Below are 27,953 nucleotides of genomic sequence, written 5' to 3' on the forward strand. Positions count from 1 at the left end.
TCTCTATCAGTCTGTGTATCGACGTCCGTCTCCTCCTCTCCGTCTGTGCCAGCCTGCAGAGGTAGCAAAATTTCCCACCCTGTCCCACAGAGCTCCAGCCCAGCCAGGCAGCTGCGGGGTGTCCGCCTCCGTGGAATAGTACCATACCTCTTTTGGAACAAATGCAGACATCCTGCAGGGATGGAGAGCAAAATCCAAGCGATGGGGAGCTTTGGGGACTGCTGGGGGAATCAGGGAGCAGGTGGCAACAAGGTGACAGGGGTAGGCTTGGAGCAGGGTGAATGAAGAGCGTGCTGGCACAAGGAGCCAAGGGTTGTGTTGTGGCCGTTGCTGGATGCTGGAAGTTCTAGCTGGAGCGTGCACTGTGACATCACCGCCAGGAGTTCAGGCCCAGGCTGAAGTGGACAACGGAGACCGTAGAATGAATGATGGAATCCCTGGGTGCTTGGGCTTGGAAGGGACCCTAAAGACCATCTTGTTCCAAGCGGAGCGATCTTCCCCTAGAATAGGTTGCTCAGAGCCCCGCTCCCAGCTGGCCTTGGATGTTGCCAAGGATGGAGCATCCCCAGCCTCTGTGCACAGCCTGGGCCAGTGCCCCAGCAGCCGGAGTGGAAAAGAGCAGCTTCATTAGATCCAACTTCAAGCTCACTCCTGCAGTTGAAAGGCTTCTCCTCTCTGTGCCCATCTTTCCTAGAGCTGCAGGGAGGCCTCGCCAGCCCCCTTCTCTTTCTAGACTGAGCATCCCCAGCCCCACACGGACAGCAGTCCGATGCGTGGCAGTCAAGGCTAAAGGGTAGCAAATGGCTACATCAGGAAGTGAGAGATGGAAGCTTTTGGAGATGGAAGCTTTACCTCTAAATGTAGAAAAGAAAGAAAAGTGGAGGGGGAAATGGTGGGACTCTGGATCTGTTCTAAGTGGCGAGGATTTTCTTTTCTTCTTTTCTGTCGTGCTAACCCAAGTTTTGTTGTTTGAAAGGAGGTTTAGCAAAATATCCATCGTCTTCTCCATTGCTGAAACACTGAACAACACCTGGGCAGGCTGAGGATGCAGAGCAAAACCTGCAAATATCTACTGCTGATCGTGATCCTGGGGAATGCAGCTAAAGCCAGCCAAAAGCAATTTCTGGAAAGTCAAGCCTGCTTTACGTTTTCTGGAGTTTGGTTGTGCCAACTTCACCAGTCATTTCTAAAAAAGGAAAAGAAACTCCAAGCAAAAGAGAGAAAAACACAAAGAAACCAACCCAAAGAAACCAATCAAACAAACAGATAAAACACCCCCAATCAAACCAAAGGCAATGAGAAGTTAGGACTAGTTGTAAGGATATCACAGCAGGCGAATGGCTGCTTCCTACTTGGATCACCATCCAAAGCCACCTAGAACAACTTCTCCAAAACATATCCAACAGGACAAATGGAAAAAGTGATCCATGGCAGCTCTGCATTGTGGTGAAGGATGAGCATGCAGTGGTACAGATGCAGCATTGCCCACCCTCCAGGCTGCTGTTTGCTCTGCTGAAAGACTCTTGCAGGACTGTGGCCCCTCTCCATGCAATGGAAATCATTGCCACAGCTCTCAGTTGAGGCACTGGCATTTCCAGAGCCAGATTCAGGCACAATCCTACTGCCTGCTGAGCATCTGGGAAAGGTGCTGAGCATCTTCAGGCCTAGAAGCACAAAAGAGCTCAGGCTCTCCCCGAACTGGGTTTTCAGGGCAGCTTTCCATATCTCTGCAAGATTTCTTCATCCCTCAACACGTCTGACTTTATGATGTCCAACGATGCATTTGGGTTTCTTCCGTCCTCTTGTGTGCCCGTGAGTAACCTTCCACGTGGATGAAGGAGATTGTGTACAGGACAATTGATTGCGGCATTGCCATTTGGCTTCACTGTCACTCAGTTGAACACGGTCCTTATCTAAGAAGGACTTCCAAGAAATGGGTAGGAGTTTTGGCTGTGAGAGGAGCAGAAAGCACATTTTCTACAGCAAATTGCTAGCTGATGCACTTTCCTCCCTGCCAAAATAGTGATTGCCATTCATCTTCCTGGGAAGAATGTAAAGACCCATTCAGAGATGCCAGGTTCAGCTGGCCTGTGGCTTTGTGTGCCTCATTTCACATGTCCAATTTCAAGGGCCACTAAAAGAGGCTCATGTTTGCCTTGCTACCCACAAGTGCTGTAGGTATTTCCAGGAGAAGAGGGAAAACATCGCTGTCCTGTGGTGTGGTAGAAATGCCACCACAACTGTGATTGTGTGAGCAAAGCCAGCCAGTGCTTTTTGGGGCAGCAGCAGCAGCTGAGAGTGTGGCAGAGCGGTTTTGATACTCTTTTTAGAGTCCTGCAAACATTGTTCCCGAAACAACCTACAGCTTTGCAAATGTGCCCGAAGAAAATGCAAAGAGAACTGGGGTGTGAAAATCAAAGACTGTTTATCTGTAGAAGAAAAGGAACAAGAATGAACTACACCACATATTTACACTGTAAGAATATTGGTAACAACAACAACAAACTATAGAACCTATTTACCTGAGAACAGCTCTAACAAAACTCTATGAAACGTATTTACAGACAACTTAAACAAACTCTAAAACCTCTATCCTGAACACAACAACTGTAAAACGTATGTACAGCAGGGTGGCATCTGTGTCTGTGATGTCCCTAAGTCCTGGAAGAAAAACAAGTAGCACGGTCAGTGCAGTCAGGCACGGAAGGGTGTTCCATGTGCTGCCGGGCTGGGACACTGGCCCAGTGGGACTCTGCTGCCAGAAGGGAGCCTGGCTGGGGGCTGTGGCCCAGGCACTGGAACAGGACTTGTGTGGCCCACAGCAAGCCCAGGCCAGGCCAGGGATGGCCAGCAGAATCCAGTGCATGGGCTAGCGTGTCCCTGAGCAAGAAGTGCCCAGCCCGGCCCCAGGCTGGCAGCAGGGGCCCCACTCTGCCTGTGGGGAGCACCTGCCTGTTCTGCTGCTGGCATCGGTCTTCATCCCAAGACCATGTCTTCCTCCTTGTCTTTTAGATCAATATCCATCTCTTCAATATAATCTTTCGTTTCCACCTCCATCTCTTCCTCTGTCTCGTACATATCCACATCCATCTCTTGCTCTCCAGTATCCTCTCCGTCCACTTCCATGGCTTCTTCTCTATCAGTCTGTGTATCGACGTCCGTCTCCTCCTCTCCGTCTGTGCCAGCCTGCAGAGGTAGCAAAATTTCCCACCCTGTCCCACAGAGCTCCAGCCCAGCCAGGCAGCTGCGGGGTGTCCGCCTCCGTGGAATAGTACCATACCTCTTTTGGAACAAATGCAGACATCCTGCAGGGATGGAGAGCAAAATCCAAGCGATGGGGAGCTTTGGGGACTGCTGGGGGAATCAGGGAGCAGGTGGCAACAAGGTGACAGGGGTAGGCTTGGAGCAGGGTGAATGAAGAGCGTGCTGGCACAAGGAGCCAAGGGTTGTGTTGTGGCCGTTGCTGGATGCTGGAAGTTCTAGCTGGAGCGTGCACTGTGACATCACCGCCAGGAGTTCAGGCCCAGGCTGAAGTGGACAACGGAGACCGTAGAATGAATGATGGAATCCCTGGGTGCTTGGGCTTGGAAGGGACCCTAAAGACCATCTTGTTCCAAGCGGAGCGATCTTCCCCTAGAATAGGTTGCTCAGAGCCTCGCTCCCAGCTGGCCTTGGATGTTGCCAAGGATGGAGCATCCCCAGCCTCTGTGCACAGCCTGGGCCAGTGCCCCAGCAGCCGGAGTGGAAAAGAGCAGCTTCATTAGATCCAACTTCAAGCTCACTCCTGCAGTTGAAAGGCTTCTCCTCTCTGTGCCCATCTTTCCTAGAGCTGCAGGGAGGCCTCGCCAGCCCCCTTCTCTTTCTAGGCTGAGCATCCCCAGCCCCACACGGACAGCAGTCCGATGCGTGGCAGTCAAGGCTAAAGGGTAGCAAATGGCTACATCAGGAAGTGAGAGATGGAAGCTTTTGGAGATGGAAGCTTTACCTCTAAATGTAGAAAAGAAAGAAAAGTGGAGGGGGAAATGGTGGGACTCTGGATCTGTTCTAAGTGGCGAGGATTTTCTTTTCTTCTTTTCTGTCGTGCTAACCCAAGTTTTGTTGTTTGAAAGGAGGTTTAGCAAAATATCCATCGTCTTCTCCATTGCTGAAACACTGAACAACACCTGGGCAGGCTGAGGATGCAGAGCAAAACCTGCAAATATCTACTGCTGATCGTGATCCTGGGGAATGCAGCTAAAGCCAGCCAAAAGCAATTTCTGGAAAGTCAAGCCTGCTTTACGTTTTCTGGAGTTTGCTTGTGCCAACTTCACCAGTCATTTCTAAAAAAGGAAAAGAAACTCCAAGCAAAAGAGAGAAAAACACAAAGAAACCAACCCAAAGAAACCAATCAAACAAACAGATAAAACACCCCCAATCAAACCAAAGGCAATGAGAAGTTAGGACTAGTTGTAAGGATATCACAGCAGGCGAATGGCTGCTTCCTACTTGGATCACCATCCAAAGCCACCTAGAACAACTTCTCCAAAACATATCCAACAGGAGAAATGGAAAAAGTGATCCATGGCAGCTCTGCATTGTGGTGAAGGATGAGCATGCAGTGGTCCAGATGCAGCATTGCCCACCCTCCAGGCTGCTGTTTGCTCTGCTGAAAGACTCTTGCAGGACTGTGGCCCCTCTCCATGCAATGGAAATCATTGCCACAGCTCTCAGTTGAGGCACTGGCATTTCCAGAGCCAGATTCAGGCACAATCCTACTGCCTGCTGAGCATCTGGGAAAGGTGCTGAGCATCTTCAGGCCTAGAAGCACAAAAGAGCTCAGGCTCTCCCCGAACTGGGTTTTCAGGGCAGCTTTCCATATCTCTGCAAGATTTCTTCATCCCTCAACACGTCTGACTTTATGATGTCCAACGATGCATTTGGGTTTCTTCCGTCCTCTTGTGTGCCCGTGAGTAACCTTCCACGTGGATGAAGGAGATTGTGTACAGGACAATTGATTGCGGCATTGCCATTTGGCTTCACTGTCACTCAGTTGAACACGGTCCTTATCTAAGAAGGACTTCCAAGAAATGGGTAGGAGTTTTGGCTGTGAGAGGAGCAGAAAGCACATTTTCTACAGCAAATTGCTAGCTGATGCACTTTCCTCCCTGCCAAAATAGTGATTGCCATTCATCTTCCTGGGAAGAATGTAAAGACCCATTCAGAGATGCCAGGTTCAGCTGGCCTGTGGCTTTGTGTGCCTCATTTCACATGTCCAATTTCAAGGGCCACTAAAAGAGGCTCATGTTTGCCTTGCTACCCACAAGTGCTGTAGGTATTTCCAGGAGAAGAGGGAAAACATCGCTGTCCTGTGGTGTGGTAGAAATGCCACCACAACTGTGATTGTGTGAGCAAAGCCAGCCAGTGCTTTTTGGGGCAGCAGCAGCAGCTGAGAGTGTGGCAGAGCGGTTTTGATACTCTTTTTAGAGTCCTGCAAACATTGTTCCCGAAACAACCTACAGCTTTGCAAATGTGCCCGAAGAAAATGCAAAGAGAACTGGGGTGTGAAAATCAAAGACTGTTTATCTGTAGAAGAAAAGGAACAAGAATGAACTACACCACATATTTACACTGTAAGAATATTGGTAACAACAACAACAACAACAAACTATAGAACCTATTTACCTGAGAAGAGATCTAACAAAGCTCTATGAAACGTATTTACAGGCAACTTAAACAAACTCTAAAACTTCTATCCTGAACACAACAACTGTAAAACGTATGTACAGCAGGGTGGCATCTGTGTCTGTGATGTCCCTAAGTCCTGGAAGAAAAACAAGTAGCACGGTCAGTGCAGTCAGGCACGGAAGGGTGTTCCATGTGCTGCCGGGCTGGGACACTGGCCCAGTGGGACTCTGCTGCCAGAAGGGAGCCTGGCTGGGGGCTGTGGCCCAGGCACTGGAACAGGGCTTGTGTGGCCCACAGCAAGCCCAGGCCAGGCCAGGGATGGCCAGCAGAATCCAGTGCATGGGCTAGCGTGTCCCTGAGCAGGAAGTGCCCAGCCCGGCCCCAGGCTGGCAGCAGGGGCCCCACTCTGCCTGTGGGGAGCACCTGCCTGTTCTGCTGCTGGCATCGGTCTTCATCCCAAGACCATGTCTTCCTCCTTGTCTTTTAGATCAATATCCATCTCTTCAATATAATCTTTCGTTTCCACCTCCATCTCTTCCTCTGTCTCGTACATATCCACATCCATCTCTTGCTCTCCAGTATCCTCTCCGTCCACTTCCATGGCTTCTTCTCTATCAGTCTGTGTATCGACGTCCGTCTCCTCCTCTCCGTCTGTGCCAGCCTGCAGAGGTAGCAAAATTTCCCAGCCTGTCCCACAGAGCTCCAGCCCAGCCAGGCAGCTGCGGGGTGTCCGCCTCCGTGGAATAGTACCATACCTCTTTTGGAACAAATGCAGACATCCTGCAGGGATGGAGAGCAAAATCCAAGCGATGGGGAGCTTTGGGGACTGCTGGGGGAATCAGGGAGCAGGTGGCAACAAGGTGACAGAGGTAGGCTTGGAGCAGGGTGAATGAAGAGCGTGCTGGCACAAGGAGCCAAGGGTTGTGTTGTGGCCGTTGCTGGATGCTGGAAGTTCTAGCTGGAGCGTGCACTGTGACATCACCGCCAGGAGTTCAGGCCCAGGCTGAAGTGGACAACGGAGACCGTAGAATGAATGATGGAATCCCTGGGTGCTTGGGCTTGGAAGGGACCTTAAAGACCATCTTGTTCCAAGCGGAGCAATCTTCGCCCAGAAGAGGTTGCTCAGAACCCTGCTCCCAGCTGGCCTTGGATGTTGCCAAGGATGGAGCATCCCCAGCCTCTGTGCACAGCCCGGGCCAGTGGCCCAGCAGCCGGAGTGGAAAAGAGCAGCTTCATTAGATCCAACTTCAAGCTCACTCCTGCAGTTGAAAGGCTTCTCCTCTCTGTGCCCATCTTTCCTAGAGCTGCAGGGAGGCCTCGCCAGCCCCCTTCTCTTTCCAGGCTGAGCATCCCCAGCCCCACACGGACAGCAGTCCGATGCGTGGCAGTCAAGGCTAAAGGGTAGCAAATGGCTACATCAGGAAGTGAGAGATGGAAGCTTTTGAAGATGGAAGCTTTACCTCTAAATGTAGAAAAGAAAGAAAAGTGGAGGGGGAAATGGTGGGACTCTGGCTCTGTTCTAACTGGCGAAGATTTTCTTTTCTTCTTTTCTGTCGTGCTAACCCAAGTTTTGTTGTTTGAAAGGAGGTTTAGCAAAATATCCATCGTCTTCTCCACTGCTGAAACACTGAACAACACCTGGGCAGGCTGAGGATGCAGAGCAAAACCTGCAAATATCTACTGCTGATCGTGATCCTGGGGAATGCAGCTAAAGCCAGCCAAAAGCAATTTCTGGAAAGTCAAGCCTGCTTTACGTTTTCTGGAGTTTGCTTGTGCCAACTTCACCAGTCATTTCTAAAAAAGGAAAAGAAACTCCAAGCAAAACAGAGAAAAACACAAAGAAACCAACCCAAAGAAACCAATCAAACAAACAGATAAAACACCCCCAATCAAACCAAAGGCAATGAGAAGTTAGGACTAGTTGTAAGGATATCACAGCAGGCGAATGGCTGCTTCCTACTTGGATCACCATCCAAAGCCACCTAGAACAACTTCTCCAAAACATATCCAACAGGACAAATGGAAAAAGTGATCCATGGCAGCTCTGCATTGTGGTGAAGGATGAGCATGCAGTGGTCCAGATGCAGCATTGCCCACCCTCCAGGCTGCTGTTTGCTCTGCTGAAAGACTCTTGCAGGACTGTGGCCCCTCTCCATGCAATGGAAATCATTGCCACAGCTCTCAGTTGAGGCACTGGCATTTCCAGAGCCAGATTCAGGCACAATCCTACTGCCTGCTGAGCATCTGGGAAAGCTGCTGAGCATCTTCAGGCCTAGAAGCACAAAAGAGCTCAGGCTCTCCCCGAACTGGGTTTTCAGGGCAGCTTTCCATATCTCTGCAAGATTTCTTCATCCCTCAACACGTCTGACTTTATGATGTCCAACGATGCATTTGGGTTTCTTCCGTCCTCTTGTGTGCCCGTGAGTAACCTTCCACGTGGATGAAGGAGATTGTGTACAGGACAATTGATTGCGGCATTGCCATTTGGCTTCACTGTCACTCAGTTGAACACGGTCCTTATCTAAGAAGGACTTCCAAGAAATGGGTAGGAGTTTTGGCTGTGAGAGGAGCAGAAAGCACATTTTCTACAGCAAATTGCTAGCTGATGCACTTTCCTCCCTGCCAAAATAGTGATTGCCATTCATCTTCCTGGGAAGAATGTAAAGACCCATTCAGAGATGCCAGGTTCAGCTGGCCTGTGGCTTTGTGTGCCTCATTTCACATGTCCAATTTCAAGGGCCACTAAAAGAGGCTCATGTTTGCCTTGCTACCCACAAGTGCTGTAGGTATTTCCAGGAGAAGAGGGAAAACATCGCTGTCCTGTGGTGTGGTAGAAATGCCACCACAACTGTGATTGTGTGAGCAAAGCCAGCCAGTGCTTTTTGGGGCAGCAGCAGCAGCTGAGAGTGTGGCAGAGCGGTTTTGATACTCTTTTTAGAGTCCTGCAAACATTGTTCCGGAAACAACCTACAGCTTTGCAAATGTGCCCGAAGAAAATGCAAAGAGAACTGGGGTGTGAAAATCAAAGACTGTTTATCTGTAGAAGAAAAGGAACAAGAATGAACTACACCACATATTTACACTGTAAGAATATTGGTAACAACAACAACAACAACAAATTATAGAACCTATTTACCTGAGAAGAGATCTAACAAAGCTCTATGAAACGTATTTACAGGCAACTTAAACAAACTCTAAAACTTCTATCCTGAACACAACAACTGTAAAACGTATGTACAGCAGGGTGGCATCTGTGTCTGTGATGTCCCTAAGTCCTGGAAGAAAAACAAGTAGCACGGTCAGTGCAGTCAGGCACGGAAGGGTGTTCCATGTGCTGCCGGGCTGGGACACTGGCCCAGTTGGACTCTGCTGCCAGAAGGGAGCCTGGCTGGGGGCTGTGGCCCAGGCACTGGAACAGGGCTTGTGTGGCCCACAGCAAGCCCAGGCCAGGCCAGGGATGGCCAGCAGAATCCAGTGCATGGCCTAGCGTGTCTCTGAGCAGGGAGTGCCCAGCCCGGCCCCAGGCTGGCAGCAGGTGACCCACTCTGCCTGTGGGGAGCACCCGCCTGTTCTGCTGCTGGCATCGGTCTTCATCCCAAGACCATGTCTTCCTCCTTGTCTTTTAGATCAATATCCATCTCTTCAATATAATCTTTCGTTTCCACCTCCATCTCTTCCTCTGTCTCGTACATATCCACATCCATCTCTTGCTCTCCAGTATCCTCTCCGTCCACTTCCATGGCTTCTTCTCTATCAGTCTGTGTATCGACGTCCGTCTCCTTTTCTCGGTCTGTGCCAGCCTGCAGAGGTAGCAAAATTTCCCAGCCTGTCCCACAGAGCTCCAGCCCAGCCAGGCAGCTGCGGGGTGTCCGCCTCCGTGGAATAGTACCATACCTCTTTTGGAACAAATGCAGACATCCTGCAGGGATGGAGAGCAAAATCCAAGCGATGGGGAGCTTTGGGGACTGCTGGGGGAATCAGGGAGCAGGTGGCAACAAGGTGACAGAGGTAGGCTTGGAGCAGGGTGAATGAAGAGCGTGCTGGCACAAGGAGCCAAGGGTTGTGTTGTGGCCGTTGCTGGATGCTGGAAGTTCTAGCTGGAGCGTGCACTGTGACATCACCGCCAGGAGTTCAGGCCCAGGCTGAAGTGGACAACGGAGACCGTAGAATGAATGATGGAATCCCTGGGTGCTTGGGCTTGGAAGGGACCTTAAAGACCATCTTGTTCCAAGCGGAGCAATCTTCGCCCAGAATAGGTTGCTCAGAGCCCCGCTCCCAGCTGGCCTTGGATGTTGCCAAGGATGGAGCATCCCCAGCCTCTGTGCACAGCCCGGGCCAGTGGCCCAGCAGCCGGAGTGGAAAAGAGCAGCTTCATTAGATCCAACTTCAAGCTCACTCCTGCAGTTGAAAGGCTTCTCCTCTCTGTGCCCATCTTTCCTAGAGCTGCAGGGAGGCCTCGCCAGCCCCCTTCTCTTTCCAGGCTGAGCATCCCCAGCCCCACACGGACAGCAGTCCGATGCGTGGCAGTCAAGGCTAAAGGGTAGCAAATGGCTACATCAGGAAGTGAGAGATGGAAGCTTTTGAAGATGGAAGCTTTACCTCTAAATGTAGAAAAGAAAGAAAAGTGGAGGGGGAAATGGTGGGACTCTGGCTCTGTTCTAACTGGCGAAGATTTTCTTTTCTTCTTTTCTGTCGTGCTAACCCAAGTTTTGTTGTTTGAAAGGAGGTTTAGCAAAATATCCATCGTCTTCTCCACTGCTGAAACACTGAACAACACCTGGGCAGGCTGAGGATGCAGAGCAAAACCTGCAAATATCTACTGCTGATGGTGATCCTGGGGAATGCAGCTAAAGCCAGCCAAAAGCAATTTCTGGAAAGTCAAGCCTGCTTTACGTTTTCTGGAGTTTGGTTGTGCCAACTTCACCAGTCATTTCTAAAAAAGGAAAAGAAACTCCAAGCAAAACAGAGAAAAACACAAAGAAACCAACCCAAAGAAACCAATCAAACAAACAGATAAAACACCCCCAATCAAACCAAAGGCAATGAGAAGTTAGGACTAGTTGTAAGGATATCACAGCAGGCGAATGGCTGCTTCCTACTTGGATCACCATCCAAAGCCACCTAGAACAACTTCTCCAAAACATATCCAACAGGACAAATGGAAAAAGTGATCCATGGCAGCTCTGCATTGTGGTGAAGGATGAGCATGCAGTGGTCCAGATGCAGCATTGCCCACCCTCCAGGCTGCTGTTTGCTCTGCTGAAAGACTCTTGCAGGACTGTGGCCCCTCTCCATGCAATGGAAATCATTGCCACAGCTCTCAGTTGAGGCACTGGCATTTCCAGAGCCAGATTCAGGCACAATCCTACTGCCTGCTGAGCATCTGGGAAAGGTGCTGAGCATCTTCAGGCCTAGAAGCACAAAAGAGCTCAGGCTCTCCCCGAACTGGGTTTTCAGGGCAGCTTTCCATATCTCTGCAAGATTTCTTCATCCCTCAACACGTCTGACTTTATTATGTCCAACGATGCCTTTGGGTTTCTTCCGTCCTCTTGTGTGCCCGTGAGTAACCTTCCACGTGGATGAAGGAGATTGTGTACAGGACAATTGATTGCGGCATTGCCATTTGGCTTCACTGTCACTCAGTTGAACACGGTCCTTATCTAAGAAGGACTTCCAAGAAATGGGTAGGAGTTTTGGCTGTGAGAGGAGCAGAAAGCACATTTTCTACAGCAAATTGCTAGCTGATGCACTTTCCTCCCTGCCAAAATAGTGATTGCCATTCATCTTCCTGGGAAGAATGTAAAGACCCATTCAGAGATGCCAGGTTCAGCTGGCCTGTGGCTTTGTGTGCCTCATTTCACATGTCCAATTTCAAGGGCCACTAAAAGAGGCTCATGTTTGCCTTGCTACCCACAAGTGCTGTAGGTATTTCCAGGAGAAGAGGGAAAACATCGCTGTCCTGTGGTGTGGTAGAAATGCCACCACAACTGTGATTGTGTGAGCAAAGCCAGCCAGTGCTTTTTGGGGCAGCAGCAGCAGCTGAGAGTGTGGCAGAGCGGTTTTGATACTCTTTTTAGAGTCCTGCAAACATTGTTCCCGAAACAACCTACAGCTTTGCAAATGTGCCCGAAGAAAATGCAAAGAGAACTGGGGTGTGAAAATCAAAGACTGTTTATCTGTAGAAGAAAAGGAACAAGAATGAACTACACCACATATTTACACTGTAAGAATATTGGTAACAACAACAACAACAACAAACTATAGAACCTATTTACCTGAGAAGAGATCTAACAAAGCTCTATGAAACGTATTTACAGGCAACTTAAACAAACTCTAAAACTTCTATCCTGAACACAACAACTGTAAAACGTATGTACAGCAGGGTGGCATCTGTGTCTGTGATGTCCCTAAGTCCTGGAAGAAAAACAAGTAGCACGGTCAGTGCAGTCAGGCACGGAAGGGTGTTCCATGTGCTGCCGGGCTGGGACACTGGCCCAGTGGGACTCTGCTGCCAGAAGGGAGCGTGGCTGGGGGCTGTGGCCCAGGCACTGGAACAGGGCTTGTGTGGCCCACAGCAAGCCCAGGCCAGGCCAGGGATGGCCAGCAGAATCCAGTGCATGGGCTAGCGTGTCTCTGAGCAGGGAGTGCCCAGCCCGGCCCCAGGCTGGCAGCAGGTGACCCACTCTGCCTGTGGGGAGCACCCGCCTGTTCTGCTGCTGGCATCGGTCTTCATCCCAAGACCATGTCTTCCTCCTTGTCTTTTAGATCAATATCCATCTCTTCAATATAATCTTTCGTTTCCACCTCCATCTCTTCCTCTGTCTCGTACATATCCACATCCATCTCTTGCTCTCCAGTATCCTCTCCGTCCACTTCCATGGCTTCTTCTCTATCAGTCTGTGTATCGACGTCCGTCTCCTTTTCTCGGTCTGTGCCAGCCTGCAGAGGTAGCAAAATTTCCCAGCCTGTCCCACAGAGCTCCAGCCCAGCCAGGCAGCTGCGGGGTGTCCGCCTCCGTGGAATAGTACCATACCTCTTTTGGAACAAATGCAGACATCCTGCAGGGATGGAGAGCAAAATCCAAGCGATGGGGAGCTTTGGGGACTGCTGGGGGAATCAGGGAGCAGGTGGCAACAAGGTGACAGAGGTAGGCTTGGAGCAGGGTGAATGAAGAGCGTGCTGGCACAAGGAGCCAAGGGTTGTGTTGTGGCCGTTGCTGGATGCTGGAAGTTCTAGCTGGAGCGTGCACTGTGACATCACCGCCAGGAGTTCAGGCCCAGGCTGAAGTGGACAACGGAGACCGTAGAATGAATGATGGAATCCCTGGGTGCTTGGGCTTGGAAGGGACCTTAAAGACCATCTTGTTCCAAGCGGAGCAATCTTCGCCCAGAATAGGTTGCTCAGAGCCCCGCTCCCAGCTGGCCTTGGATGTTGCCAAGGATGGAGCATCCCCAGCCTCTGTGCACAGCCCGGGCCAGTGCCCCAGCAGCCGGAGTGGAAAAGAGCAGCTTCATTAGATCCAACTTCAAGCTCACTCCTGCAGTTGAAAGGCTTCTCCTCTCTGTGCCCATCTTTCCTAGAGCTGCAGGGAGGCCTCGCCAGCCCCCTTCTCTTTCCAGGCTGAGCATCCCCAGCCCCACACGGACAGCAGTCCGATGCGTGGCAGTCAAGGCTAAAGGGTAGCAAATGGCTACATCAGGAAGTGAGAGATGGAAGCTTTTGAAGATGGAAGCTTTACCTCTAAATGTAGAAAAGAAAGAAAAGTGGAGGGGGAAATGGTGGGACTCTGGCTCTGTTCTAACTGGCGAAGATTTTCTTTTCTTCTTTTCTGTCGTGCTAACCCAAGTTTTGTTGTTTGAAAGGAGGTTTAGCAAAATATCCATCGTCTTCTCCACTGCTGAAACACTGAACAACACCTGGGCAGGCTGAGGATGCAGAGCAAAACCTGCAAATATCTACTGCTGATCGTGATCCTGGGGAATGCAGCTAAAGCCAGCCAAAAGCAATTTCTGGAAAGTCAAGCCTGCTTTACGTTTTCTGGAGTTTGGTTGTGCCAACTTCACCAGTCATTTCTAAAAAAGGAAAAGAAACTCCAAGCAAAACAGAGAAAAACACAAAGAAACCAACCCAAAGAAACCAATCAAACAAACAGATAAAACACCCCCAATCAAACCAAAGGCAATGAGAAGTTAGGACTAGTTGTAAGGATATCACAGCAGGCGAATGGCTGCTTCCTACTTGGATCACCATCCAAAGCCACCTAGAACAACTTCTCCAAAACATATCCAACAGGACAAATGGAAAAAGTGATCCATGGCAGCTCTGCATTGTGGTGAAGGATGAGCATGCAGTGGTCCAGATGCAGCATTGCCCACCCTCCAGGCTGCTGTTTGCTCTGCTGAAAGACTCTTGCAGGACTGTGGCCCCTCTCCATGCAATGGAAATCATTGCCACAGCTCTCAGTTGAGGCACTGGCATTTCCAGAGCCAGATTCAGGCACAATCCTACTGCCTGCTGAGCATCTGGGAAAGGTGCTGAGCATCTTCAGGCCTAGAAGCACAAAAGAGCTCAGGCTCTCCCCGAACTGGGTTTTCAGGGCAGCTTTCCATATCTCTGCAAGATTTCTTCATCCCTCAACACGTCTGACTTTATTATGTCCAACGATGCCTTTGGGTTTCTTCCGTCCTCTTGTGTGCCCGTGAGTAACCTTCCACGTGGATGAAGGAGATTGTGTACAGGACAATTGATTGCGGCATTGCCATTTGGCTTCACTGTCACTCAGTTGAACACGGTCCTTATCTAAGAAGGACTTCCAAGAAATGGGTAGGAGTTTTGGCTGTGAGAGGAGCAGAAAGCACATTTTCTACAGCAAATTGCTAGCTGATGCACTTTCCTCCCTGCCAAAATAGTGATTGCCATTCATCTTCCTGGGAAGAATGTAAAGACCCATTCAGAGATGCCAGGTTCAGCTGGCCTGTGGCTTTGTGTGCCTCATTTCACATGTCCAATTTCAAGGGCCACTAAAAGAGGCTCATGTTTGCCTTGCTACCCACAAGTGCTGTAGGTATTTCCAGGAGAAGAGGGAAAACATCGCTGTCCTGTGGTGTGGTAGAAATGCCACCACAACTGTGATTGTGTGAGCAAAGCCAGCCAGTGCTTTTTGGGGCAGCAGCAGCAGCTGAGAGTGTGGCAGAGCGGTTTTGATACTCTTTTTAGAGTCCTGCAAACATTGTTCCCGAAACAACCTACAGCTTTGCAAATGTGCCCGAAGAAAATGCAAAGAGAACTGGGGTGTGAAAATCAAAGACTGTTTATCTGTAGAAGAAAAGGAACAAGAATGAACTACACCACATATTTACACTGTAAGAATATTGGTAACAACAACAACAACAACAAACTATAGAACCTATTTACCTGAGAAGAGATCTAACAAAGCTCTATGAAACGTATTTACAGGCAACTTAAACAAACTCTAAAACTTCTATCCTGAACACAACAACTGTAAAACGTATGTACAGCAGGGTGGCATCTGTGTCTGTGATGTCCCTAAGTCCTGGAAGAAAAACAAGTAGCACGGTCAGTGCAGTCAGGCACGGAAGGGTGTTCCATGTGCTGCCGGGCTGGGACACTGGCCCAGTGGGACTCTGCTGCCAGAAGGGAGCCTGGCTGGGGGCTGTGGCCCAGGCACTGGAACAGGGCTTGTGTGGCCCACAGCAAGCCCAGGCCAGGCCAGGGATGGCCAGCAGAATCCAGTGCATGGGCTAGCGTGTCTCTGAGCAGGGAGTGCCCAGCCCGGCCCCAGGCTGGCAGCAGGTGACCCACTCTGCCTGTGGGGAGCACCCGCCTGTTCTGCTGCTGGCATCGGTCTTCATCCCAAGACCATGTCTTCCTCCTTGTCTTTTAGATCAATATCCATCTCTTCAATATAATCTTTCGTTTCCACCTCCATCTCTTCCTCTGTCTCGTACATATCCACATCCATCTCTTGCTCTCCAGTATCCTCTCCGTCCACTTCCATGGCTTCTTCTCTATCAGTCTGTGTATCGACGTCCGTCTCCTTTTCTCGGTCTGTGCCAGCCTGCAGAGGTAGCAAAATTTCCCAGCCTGTCCCACAGAGCTCCAGCCCAGCCAGGCAGCTGCGGGGTGTCCGCCTCCGTGGAATAGTACCATACCTCTTTTGGAACAAATGCAGACATCCTGCAGGGATGGAGAGCAAAATCCAAGCGATGGGGAGCTTTGGGGACTGCTGGGGGAATCAGGGAGCAGGTGGCAACAAGGTGACAGAGGTAGGCTTGGAGCAGGGTGAATGAAGAGCGTGCTGGCACAAGGAGCCAAGGGTTGTGTTGTGGCCGTTGCTGGATGCTGGAAGTTCTAGCTGGAGCGTGCACTGTGACATCACCGCCAGGAGTTCAGGCCCAGGCTGAAGTGGACAACGGAGACCGTAGAATGAATGATGGAATCCCTGGGTGCTTGGGCTTGGAAGGGACCTTAAAGACCATCTTGTTCCAAGCGGAGCAATCTTCGCCCAGAAGAGGTTGCTCAGAGCCCCGCTCCCAGCTGGCCTTGGATGTTGCCAAGGATGGAGCATCCCCAGCCTCTGTGCACAGCCCGGGCCAGTGCCCCAGCAGCCGGAGTGGAAAAGAGCAGCTTCATTAGATCCAACTTCAAGCTCACTCCTGCAGTTGAAAGGCTTCTCCTCTCTGTGCCCATCTTTCCTAGAGCTGCAGGGAGGCCTCGCCAGCCCCCTTCTCTTTCCAGGCTGAGCATCCCCAGCCCCACACGGACAGCAGTCCGATGCGTGGCAGTCAAGGCTAAAGGGTAGCAAATGGCTACATCAGGAAGTGAGAGATGGAAGCTTTTGAAGATGGAAGCTTTACCTCTAAATGTAGAAAAGAAAGAAAAGTGGAGGGGGAAATGGTGGGACTCTGGCTCTGTTCTAACTGGCGAAGATTTTCTTTTCTTCTTTTCTGTCGTGCTAACCCAAGTTTTGTTGTTTGAAAGGAGGTTTAGCAAAATATCCATCGTCTTCTCCACTGCTGAAACACTGAACAACACCTGGGCAGGCTGAGGATGCAGAGCAAAACCTGCAAATATCTACTGCTGATCGTGATCCTGGGGAATGCAGCTAAAGCCAGCCAAAAGCAATTTCTGGAAAGTCAAGCCTGCTTTACGTTTTCTGGAGTTTGCTTGTGCCAACTTCACCAGTCATTTCTAAAAAAGGAAAAGAAACTCCAAGCAAAAGAGAGAAAAACACAAAGAAACCAACCCAAAGAAACCAATCAAACAAACAGATAAAACACCCCCAATCAAACCAAAGGCAATGAGAAGTTAGGACTAGTTGTAAGGATATCACAGCAGGCGAATGGCTGCTTCCTACTTGGATCACCATCCAAAGCCACCTAGAACAACTTCTCCAAAACATATCCAACAGGAGAAATGGAAAAAGTGATCCATGGCAGCTCTGCATTGTGGTGAAGGATGAGCATGCAGTGGTCCAGATGCAGCATTGCCCACCCTCCAGGCTGCTGTTTGCTCTGCTGAAAGACTCTTGCAGGACTGTGGCCCCTCTCGATGCAATGGAAATCATTGCCACAGCTCTCAGTTGAGGCACTGGCATTTCCAGAGCCAGATTCAGGCACAATCCTACTGCCTGCTGAGCATCTGGGAAAGGTGCTGAGCATCTTCAGGCCTAGAAGCACAAAAGAGCTCAGGCTCTCCCCGAACTGGGTTTTCAGGGCAGCTTTCCATATCTCTGCAAGATTTCTTCATCCCTCAACACGTCTGACTTTATTATGTCCAACGATGCATTTGGGTTTCTTCCGTCCTCTTGTGTGCCCGTGGGTAACCTTCCACGTGGATGAAGGAGATTGTGTACAGGACAATTGATTGCGGCATTGCCATTTGGCTTCACTGTCACTCAGTTGAACACGGTCCTTATCTAAGAAGGACTTCCAAGAAATGGGTAGGAGTTTTGGCTGTGAGAGGAGCAGAAAGCACATTTTCTACAGCAAATTGCTAGCTGATGCACTTTCCTCCCTGCCAAAATAGTGATTGCCATTCATCTTCCTGGGAAGAATGTAAAGACCCATTCAGAGATGCCAGGTTCAGCTGGCCTGTGGCTTTGTGTACCTCATTTCACATGTCCAGTTTCAAGGGCCACTAAAAGAGGCTCATGTTTGCCTTGCTACCCACAAGTGCTGTAGGTATTTCCAGGAGAAGAGGGAAAACATCGCTGTCCTGTGGTGAGGTAGAAATGCCACCACAACTGTGATTGTGTGAGCAAAGCCAGCCAGTGCTTTTTGGGGCAGCAGCAGCAGCTGAGAGTGTGGCAGCGCGGTTTTGATACTCTTTTTAGAGTCCTGCAAACATTGTTCCCGAAACAACCCACAGCTTTGCAAATGTGCCCAAAGAAAATGCAAAGAGAACTGGGGTGTGAAAATCAAAGACTGTTTATCTGTAGAAGAAAAGGAACAAGAATGAACTACACCACATATTTACACTGTAAGAATATTGGTAACAACAACAACAACAACAAACTATAGAACCTATTTACCTGAGAAGAGATCTAACAAAGCTCTATGAAACGTATTTACAGGCAACTTAAACAAACTCTAAAACTTCTATCCTGAACACAACAACTGTAAAACGTATGTACAGCAGGGTGGCATCTGTGTCTGTGATGTCCCTAAGTCCTGGAAGAAAAACAAGTAGCACGGTCAGTGCAGTCAGGCACGGAAGGGTGTTCCATGTGCTGCCGGGCTGGGACACTGGCCCAGTGGGACTCTGCTGCCAGAAGGGAGCCTGGCTGGGGGCTGTGGCCCAGGCACTGGAACAGGGCTTGTGTGGCCCACAGCAAGCCCAGGCCAGGCCAGGGATGGCCAGCAGAATCCAGTGCATGGGCTAGCGTGTCTCTGAGCAGGGAGTGCCCAGCCCGGCCCCAGGCTGGCAGCAGGTGACCCACTCTGCCTGTGGGGAGCACCCGCCTGTTCTGCTGCTGGCATCGGTCTTCATCCCAAGACCATGTCTTCCTCCTTGTCTTTTAGATCAATATCCATCTCTTCAATATAATCTTTCGTTTCCACCTCCATCTCTTCCTCTGTCTCGTACATATCCACATCCATCTCTTGCTCTCCAGTATCCTCTCCGTCCACTTCCATGGCTTCTTCTCTATCAGTCTGTGTATCGACGTCCGTCTCCTTTTCTCGGTCTGTGCCAGCCTGCAGAGGTAGCAAAATTTCCCAGCCTGTCCCACAGAGCTCCAGCCCAGCCAGGCAGCTGCGGGGTGTCCGCCTCCGTGGAATAGTACCATACCTCTTTTGGAACAAATGCAGACATCCTGCAGGGATGGAGAGCAAAATCCAAGCGATGGGGAGCTTTGGGGACTGCTGGGGGAATCAGGGAGCAGGTGGCAACAAGGTGACAGAGGTAGGCTTGGAGCAGGGTGAATGAAGAGCGTGCTGGCACAAGGAGCCAAGGGTTGTGTTGTGGCCGTTGCTGGATGCTGGAAGTTCTAGCTGGAGCGTGCACTGTGACATCACCGCCAGGAGTTCAGGCCCAGGCTGAAGTGGACAACGGAGACCGTAGAATGAATGATGGAATCCCTGGGTGCTTGGGCTTGGAAGGGACCTTAAAGACCATCTTGTTCCAAGCGGAGCAATCTTCGCCCAGAAGAGGTTGCTCAGAGCCCCGCTCCCAGCTGGCCTTGGATGTTGCCAAGGATGGAGCATCCCCAGCCTCTGTGCACAGCCCGGGCCAGTGCCCCAGCAGCCGGAGTGGAAAAGAGCAGCTTCATTAGATCCAACTTCAAGCTCACTCCTGCAGTTGAAAGGCTTCTCCTCTCTGTGCCCATCTTTCCTAGAGCTGCAGGGAGGCCTCGCCAGCCCCCTTCTCTTTCCAGGCTGAGCATCCCCAGCCCCACACGGACAGCAGTCCGATGCGTGGCAGTCAAGGCTAAAGGGTAGCAAATGGCTACATCAGGAAGTGAGAGATGGAAGCTTTTGAAGATGGAAGCTTTACCTCTAAATGTAGAAAAGAAAGAAAAGTGGAGGGGGAAATGGTGGGACTCTGGCTCTGTTCTAACTGGCGAAGATTTTCTTTTCTTCTTTTCTGTCGTGCTAACCCAAGTTTTGTTGTTTGAAAGGAGGTTTAGCAAAATATCCATCGTCTTCTCCACTGCTGAAACACTGAACAACACCTGGGCAGGCTGAGGATGCAGAGCAAAACCTGCAAATATCTACTGCTGATCGTGATCCTGGGGAATGCAGCTAAAGCCAGCCAAAAGCAATTTCTGGAAAGTCAAGCCTGCTTTACGTTTTCTGGAGTTTGGTTGTGCCAACTTCACCAGTCATTTCTAAAAAAGGAAAAGAAACTCCAAGCAAAACAGAGAAAAACACAAAGAAACCAACCCAAAGAAACCAATCAAACAAACAGATAAAACACCCGAATCAAACCAAAGGCAATGAGAAGTTAGGACTAGTTGTAAGGATATCACAGCAGGCGAATGGCTGCTTCCTACTTGGATCACCATCCAAAGCCACCTAGAACAACTTCTCCAAAACATATCCAACAGGACAAATGGAAAAAGTGATCCATGGCAGCTCTGCATTGTGGTGAAGGATGAGCATGCAGTGGTCCAGATGCAGCATTGCCCACCCTCCAGGCTGCTGTTTGCTCTGCTGAAAGACTCTTGCAGGACTGTGGCCCCTCTCCATGCAATGGAAATCATTGCCACAGCTCTCAGTTGAGGCACTGGCATTTCCAGAGCCAGATTCAGGCACAATCCTACTGCCTGCTGAGCATCTGGGAAAGGTGCTGAGCATCTTCAGGCCTAGAAGCACAAAAGAGCTCAGGCTCTCCCCGAACTGGGTTTTCAGGGCAGCTTTCCATATCTCTGCAAGATTTCTTCATCCCTCAACACGTCTGACTTTATTATGTCCAACGATGCATTTGGGTTTCTTCCGTCCTCTTGTGTGCCCGTGGGTAACCTTCCACGTGGATGAAGGAGATTGTGTACAGGACAATTGATTGCGGCATTGCCATTTGGCTTCACTGTCACTCAGTTGAACACGGTCCTTATCTAAGAAGGACTTCCAAGAAATGGGTAGGAGTTTTGGCTGTGAGAGGAGCAGAAAGCACATTTTCTACAGCAAATTGCTAGCTGATGCACTTTCCTCCCTGCCAAAATAGTGATTGCCATTCATCTTCCTGGGAAGAATGTAAAGACCCATTCAGAGATGCCAGGTTCAGCTGGCCTGTGGCTTTGTGTACCTCATTTCACATGTCCAGTTTCAAGGGCCACTAAAAGAGGCTCATGTTTGCCTTGCTACCCACAAGTGCTGTAGGTATTTCCAGGAGAAGAGGGAAAACATCGCTGTCCTGTGGTGTGGTAGAAATGCCACCACAACTGTGATTGTGTGAGCAAAGCCAGCCAGTGCTTTTTGGGGCAGCAGCAGCAGCTGAGAGTGTGGCAGCGCGGTTTTGATACTCTTTTTAGAGTCCTGCAAACATTGTTCCCGAAACAACCCACAGCTTTGCAAATGTGCCCGAAGAAAATGCAAAGAGAACTGGGGTGTGAAAATCAAAGACTGTTTATCTGTAGAAGAAAAGGAACAAGAATGAACTACACCACATATTTACACTGTAAGAATATTGGTAACAACAACAACAAACTATAGAACCTATTTACCTGAGAACAGCTCTAACAAAACTCTATGAAACGTATTTACAGACAACTTAAACAAACTCTAAAACCTCTATCCTGAACACAACAACTGTAAAACGTATGTACAGCAGGGTGGCATCTGTGTCTGTGATGTCCCTAAGTCCTGGAAGAAAAACAAGTAGCACGGTCAGTGCAGTCAGGCACGGAAGGGTGTTCCATGTGCTGCCGGGCTGGGACACTGGCCCAGTGGGACTCTGCTGCCAGAAGGGAGCCTGGCTGGGGGCTGTGGCCCAGGCACTGGAACAGGACTTGTGTGGCCCACAGCAAGCCCAGGCCAGGCCAGGGATGGCCAGCAGAATCCAGTGCATGGGCTAGCGTGTCCCTGAGCAAGAAGTGCCCAGCCCGGCCCCAGGCTGGCAGCAGGGGCCCCACTCTGCCTGTGGGGAGCACCCGCCTGTTCTGCTGCTGGCATCGGTCTTCATCCCAAGACCATGTCTTCCTCCTTGTCTTTTAGATCAATATCCATCTCTTCAATATAATCTTTCGTTTCCACCTCCATCTCTTCCTCTGTCTCGTACATATCCACATCCATCTCTTGCTCTCCAGTATCCTCTCCGTCCACTTCCATGGCTTCTTCTCTATCAGTCTGTGTATCGACGTCCGTCTCCTCCTCTCCGTCTGTGCCAGCCTGCAGAGGTAGCAAAATTTCCCAGCCTGTCCCACAGAGCTCCAGCCCAGCCAGGCAGCTGCGGGGTGTCCGCCTCCGTGGAATAGTACCATACCTCTTTTGGAACAAATGCAGACATCCTGCAGGGATGGAGAGCAAAATCCAAGCGATGGGGAGCTTTGGGGACTGCTGGGGGAATCAGGGAGCAGGTGGCAACAAGGTGACAGGGGTAGGCTTGGAGCAGGGTGAATGAAGAGCGTGCTGGCACAAGGAGCCAAGGGTTGTGTTGTGGCCGTTGCTGGATGCTGGAAGTTCTAGCTGGAGCGTGCACTGTGACATCACCGCCAGGAGTTCAGGCCCAGGCTGAAGTGGACAACGGAGACCGTAGAATGAATGATGGAATCCCTGGGTGCTTGGGCTTGGAAGGGACCCTAAAGACCATCTTGTTCCAAGCGGAGCGATCTTCCCCTAGAATAGGTGGCTCAGAGCCCCGCTCCCAGCTGGCCTTGGATGTTGCCAAGGATGGAGCATCCCCAGCCTCTGTGCACAGCCTGGGCCAGTGCCCCAGCAGCCGGAGTGGAAAAGAGCAGCTTCATTAGATCCAACTTCAAGCTCACTCCTGCAGTTGAAAGGCTTCTCCTCTCTGTGCCCATCTTTCCTAGAGCTGCAGGGAGGCCTCGCCAGCCCCCTTCTCTTTCTAGGCTGAGCATCCCCAGCCCCACACGGACAGCAGTCCGATGCGTGGCAGTCAAGGCTAAAGGGTAGCAAATGGCTACATCAGGAAGTGAGAGATGGAAGCTTTTGGAGATGGAAGCTTTACCTCTAAATGTAGAATAGAAAGCAAAGTGGAGGGGGAAATGGTGGGACTCTGGCTCTGTTCTAACTGGTGAAGATTTTCTTTTCTTCTTTTCTGTCGTGCTAACCCAAGTTTTGTTGTTTGAAAGGAGGTTTAGCAAAATATCCATCGTCTTCTCCACTGCTGAAACACTGAACAACACCTGGGCAGGCTGAGGATGCAGAGCAAAACCTGCAAATATCTACTGCTGATCGTGATCCTGGGGAATGCAGCTAAAGCCAGCCAAAAGCAATTTCTGGAAAGTCAAGCCTGCTTTACGTTTTCTGGAGTTTGGTTGTGCCAACTTCACCAGTCATTTCTAAAAAAGGAAAAGAAACTCCAAGCAAAACAGAGAAAAACACAAAGAAACCAACCCAAAGAAACCAATCAAACAAACAGATAAAACACCCCCAATCAAACCAAAGGCAATGAGAAGTTAGGACTAGTTGTAAGGATATCACAGCAGGCGAATGGCTGCTTCCTACTTGGATCACTATCCAAAGCCACCTAGAACAACTTCTCCAAAACATATCCAACAGGACAAATGGAAAAAGTGATCCATGGCAGCTCTGCATTGTGGTGAAGGATGAGCATGCAGTGGTACAGATTGCCCACCCTCCAGGCTGCTGTTTGCTCTGCTGAAAGACTCTTGCAGGACTGTGGCCCCTCTCCATGCAATGGAAATCATTGCCACAGCTCTCAGTTGAGGCACTGGCATTTCCAGAGCCAGATTCAGGCACAATCCTACTGCCTGCTGAGCATCTGGGAAAGGTGCTGAGCATCTTCAGGCCTACAAGCACAAAAGAGCTCAGGCTCTCCCCGAACTGGGTTTTCAGGGCAGCTTTCCATATCTCTGCAAGATTTCTTCATCCCTCAACACGTCTGACTTTATTATGTCCAACGATGCATTTGGGTTTCTTCCGTCCTCTTGTGTGCCCGTGAGTAACCTTCCACGTGGATGAAGGAGATTGTGTACAGGACAATTGATTGCGGCATTGCCATTTGACTTCACTGTCACTCAGTTGAACACGGTCCTTATCTAAGAAGGACTTCCAAGAAATGGGTAGGAGTTTTGGCTGTGAGAGGAGCAGAAAGCACATTTTCTACAGCAAATTGCTAGCTGATGCACTTTCCTCCCTGCCAAAATAGTGATTGCCATTCATCTTCCTGGGAAGAATGTAAAGACCCATTCAGAGATGCCAGGTTCAGCTGGCCTGTGGCTTTGTGTGCCTCATTTCACATGTCCAATTTCAAGGGCCACTAAAAGAGGCTCATGTTTGCCTTGCTACCCACAAGTGCTGTAGGTATTTCCAGGAGAAGAGGGAAAACATCGCTGTCCTGTGGTGTGGTAGAAATGCCACCACAACTGTGATTGTGTGAGCAAAGCCAGCCAGTGCTTTTTGGGGCAGCAGCAGCAGCTGAGAGTGTGGCAGAGCGGTTTTGATACTCTTTTTAGAGTCCTGCAAACATTGTTCCCGAAACAACCCACAGCTTTGCAAATGTGCCCGAAGAAAATGCAAAGAGAACTGGGGTGTGAAAATCAAAGACTGTTTATCTGGAGAAGAAAAGGAACAAGAATGAACTACACCACATATTTACACTGTAAGAATATTGGTAACAACAACAACAACAACAACAACAACAACAAACTATAGAACCTATTTACCTGAGAACAGCTCTAACAAAACTCTATGAAACGTATTTACAGACAACTTAAACAAACTCTAAAACCTCTATCCTGAACACAACAACTGTAAAACGTATGTACAGCAGGGTGGCATCTGTGTCTGTGATGTCCCTAAGTCCTGGAAGAAAAACAAGTAGCACGGTCAGTGCAGTCAGGCACGGAAGGGTGTTCCATGTGCTGCCGGGCTGGGACACTGGCCCAGTGGGACTCTGCTGCCAGAAGGGAGCCTGGCTGGGGGCTGTGGCCCAGGCACTGGAACAGGACTTGTGTGGCCCACAGCAAGCCCAGGCCAGGCCAGGGATGGCCAGCAGAATCCAGTGCATGGGCTAGCGTGTCCCTGAGCAAGAAGTGCCCAGCCCGGCCCCAGGCTGGCAGCAGGGGCCCCACTCTGCCTGTGGGGAGCACCTGCCTGTTCTGCTGCTGGCATCGGTCTTCATCCCAAGACCATGTCTTCCTCCTTGTCTTTTAGATCAATATCCATCTCTTCAATATAATCTTTCGTTTCCACCTCCATCTCTTCCTCTGTCTCGTACATATCCACATCCATCTCTTGCTCTCCAGTATCCTCTCCGTCCACTTCCATGGCTTCTTCTCTATCAGTCTGTGTATCGACGTCCGTCTCCTCCTCTCGGTCTGTGCCAGCCTGCAGAGGTAGCAAAATTTCCCAGCCTGTCCCACAGAGCTCCAGCCCAGCCAGGCAGCTGCGGGGTGTCCGCCTCCGTGGAATAGTACCATACCTCTTTTGGAACAAATGCAGACATCCTGCAGGGATGGAGAGCAAAATCCAAGCGATGGGGAGCTTTGGGGACTGCTGGGGGAATCAGGGAGCAGGTGGCAACAAGGTGACAGGGGTAGGCTTGGAGCAGGGTGAATGAAGAGCGTGCTGGCACAAGGAGCCAAGGGTTGTGTTGTGGCCGTTGCTGGATGCTGGAAGTTCTAGCTGGAGCGTGCACTGTGACATCACCGCCAGGAGTTCAGGCCCAGGCTGAAGTGGACAACGGAGACCGTAGAATGAATGATGGAATCCCTGGGTGCTTGGGCTTGGAAGGGACCCTAAAGACCATCTTGTTCCAAACGGAGCGATCTTCCCCTAGAATAGGTTGCTCAGAGCCCCGCTCCCAGCTGGCCTTGGATGTTGCCAAGGATGGAGCATCCCCAGCCTCTGTGCACAGCCTGGGCCAGTGGCCCAGCAGCCGGAGTGGAAAAGAGCAGCGTCATTAGATCCAACTTCAAGCTCACTCCTGCAGTTGAAAGGCTTCTCCTCTCTGTGCCCATCTTTCCTAGAGCTGCAGGGAGGCCTCGCCAGCCCCCTTCTCTTTCCAGGCTGAGCATCCCCAGCCCCACACGGACAGCAGTCCGATGCGTGGCAGTCAAGGCTAAAGGGTAGCAAATGGCTACATCAGGAAGTGAGAGATGGAAGCTTTTGGAGATGGAAGCTTTACCTCTAAATGTAGAAAAGAAAGAAAAGTGGAGGGGGAAATGGTGGGACTCTGGATCTGTTCTAACTGGCGAGGATTTTCTTTTCTTCTTTTCTGTCGTGCTAACCCAAGTTTTGTTGTTTGAAAGGAGGTTTAGCAAAATATCCATCGTCTTCTCCATTGCTGAAACACTGAACAACACCTGGGCAGGCTGAGGATGCAGAGCAAAACCTGCAAATATCTACTGCTGATCGTGATCCTGGGGAATGCAGCTAAAGCCAGCCAAAAGCAATTTCTGGAAAGTCAAGCCTGCTTTACGTTTTCTGGAGTTTGCTTGTGCCAACTTCACCAGTCATTTCTAAAAAAGGAAAAGAAACTCCAAGCAAAACAGAGAAAAACACAAAGAAACCAACCCAAAGAAACCAATCAAACAAACAGATAAAACACCCCCAATCAAACCAAAGGCAATGAGAAGTTAGGACTAGTTGTAAGGATATCACAGCAGGCGAATGGCTGCTTCCTACTTGGATCACCATCCAAAGCCACCTAGAACAACTTCTCCAAAACATATCCAACAGCAGAAATGGAAAAAGTGATCCATGGCAGCTCTGCATTGTGGTGAATGATGAGCATGCAGTGGTACAGATTGCCCACCCTCCAGGCTGCTGTTTGCTCTGCTGAAAGACTCTTGCAGGACTGTGGCCCCTCTCCATGCAATGGAAATCATTGCCACAGCTCTCAGTTGAGGCACTGGCATTTCCAGAGCCAGATTCAGGCACAATCCTACTGCCTGCTGAGCATCTGGGAAAGGTGCTGAGCATCTTCAGGCCTAGAAGCACAAAAGAGCTCAGGCTCTCCCCGAACTGGGTTTTCAGGGCAGCTTTCCATATCTCTGCAAGATTTCTTCATCCCTCAACACGTCTGACTTTATTATGTCCAACGATGCATTTGGGTTTCTTCCGTCCTCTTGTGTGCCCGTGGGTAACCTTCCACGTGGATGAAGGAGATTGTGTACAGGACAATTGATTGCGGCATTGCCATTTGGCTTCACTGTCACTCAGTTGAACACGGTCCTTATCTAAGAAGGACTTCCAAGAAATGGGTAGGAGTTTTGGCTGTGAGAGGAGCAGAAAGCACATTTTCTACAGCAAATTGCTAGCTGATGCACTTTCCTCCCTGCCAAAATAGTGATTGCCATTCATCTTCCTGGGAAGAATGTAAAGACCCATTCAGAGATGCCAGGTTCAGCTGGCCTGTGGCTTTGTGTGCCTCATTTCACATGTCCAATTTCAAGGGCCACTAAAAGAGGCTCATGTTTGCCTTGCTACCCACAAGTGCTGTAGGTATTTCCAGGAGAAGAGGGAAAACATCGCTGTCCTGTGGTGTGGTAGAAATGCCACCACAACTGTGATTGTGTGAGCAAAGCCAGCCAGTGCTTTTTGGGGCAGCAGCAGCAGCTGAGAGTGTGGCAGAGCGGTTTTGATACTCTTTTTAGAGTCCTGCAAACATTGTTCCCGAAACAACCCACAGCTTTGCAAATGTGCCCGAAGAAAATGCAAAGAGAACTGGGGTGTGAAAATCAAAGACTGTTTATCTGTAGAAGAAAAGGAACAAGAATGAACTACACCACATATTTACACTGTAAGAATATTGGTAACAACAACAGCAACAACAACAACAACAACAAACTATAGAACCTATTTACCTGAGAACAGCTCTAACAAAACTCTATGAAACGTATTTACAGACAACTTAAACAAACTCTAAAACCTCTATCCTGAACACAACAACTGTAAAACGTATGTACAGCAGGGTGGCATCTGTGTCTGTGATGTCCCTAAGTCCTGGAAGAAAAACAAGTAGCACGGTCAGTGCAGTCAGGCACGGAAGGGTGTTCCATGTGCTGCCGGGCTGGGACACTGGCCCAGTGGGACTCTGCTGCCAGAAGGGAGCCTGGCTGGGGGCTGTGGCCCAGGCACTGGAACAGGACTTGTGTGGCCCACAGCAAGCCCAGGCCAGGC

At 50.1% G+C, this 27,953-nt stretch overlaps 1 long non-coding RNA gene across 1 annotated transcript in view; it reads right to left on the reverse strand.

Annotated features, from left to right (window-relative positions):
* Positions 1-3,280: 3,280 nt before the first annotated feature.
* Positions 3,281-27,953, reverse strand: part of LOC147650477 (uncharacterized) — a 46,143-nt gene continuing 21,470 nt past the window's right edge. The window contains exons 15-18 of the long non-coding RNA XR_015276228.1: positions 25,252-27,776; positions 24,924-25,157; positions 23,335-24,632; positions 3,281-4,507 (exon numbers count right to left, since the gene is read on the reverse strand). This is a non-coding gene — a long non-coding RNA (uncharacterized LOC147650477). The remainder of the gene's footprint in view (positions 4,508-23,334; positions 24,633-24,923; positions 25,158-25,251; positions 27,777-27,953) is intronic.

This window comes from Cyanistes caeruleus, chromosome 14 (genome assembly GCF_971803275.1).
Source record: "Cyanistes caeruleus chromosome 14, bCyaCae1.hap1.1, whole genome shotgun sequence".
NCBI lineage: Eukaryota > Metazoa > Chordata > Aves > Passeriformes > Paridae > Cyanistes > Cyanistes caeruleus.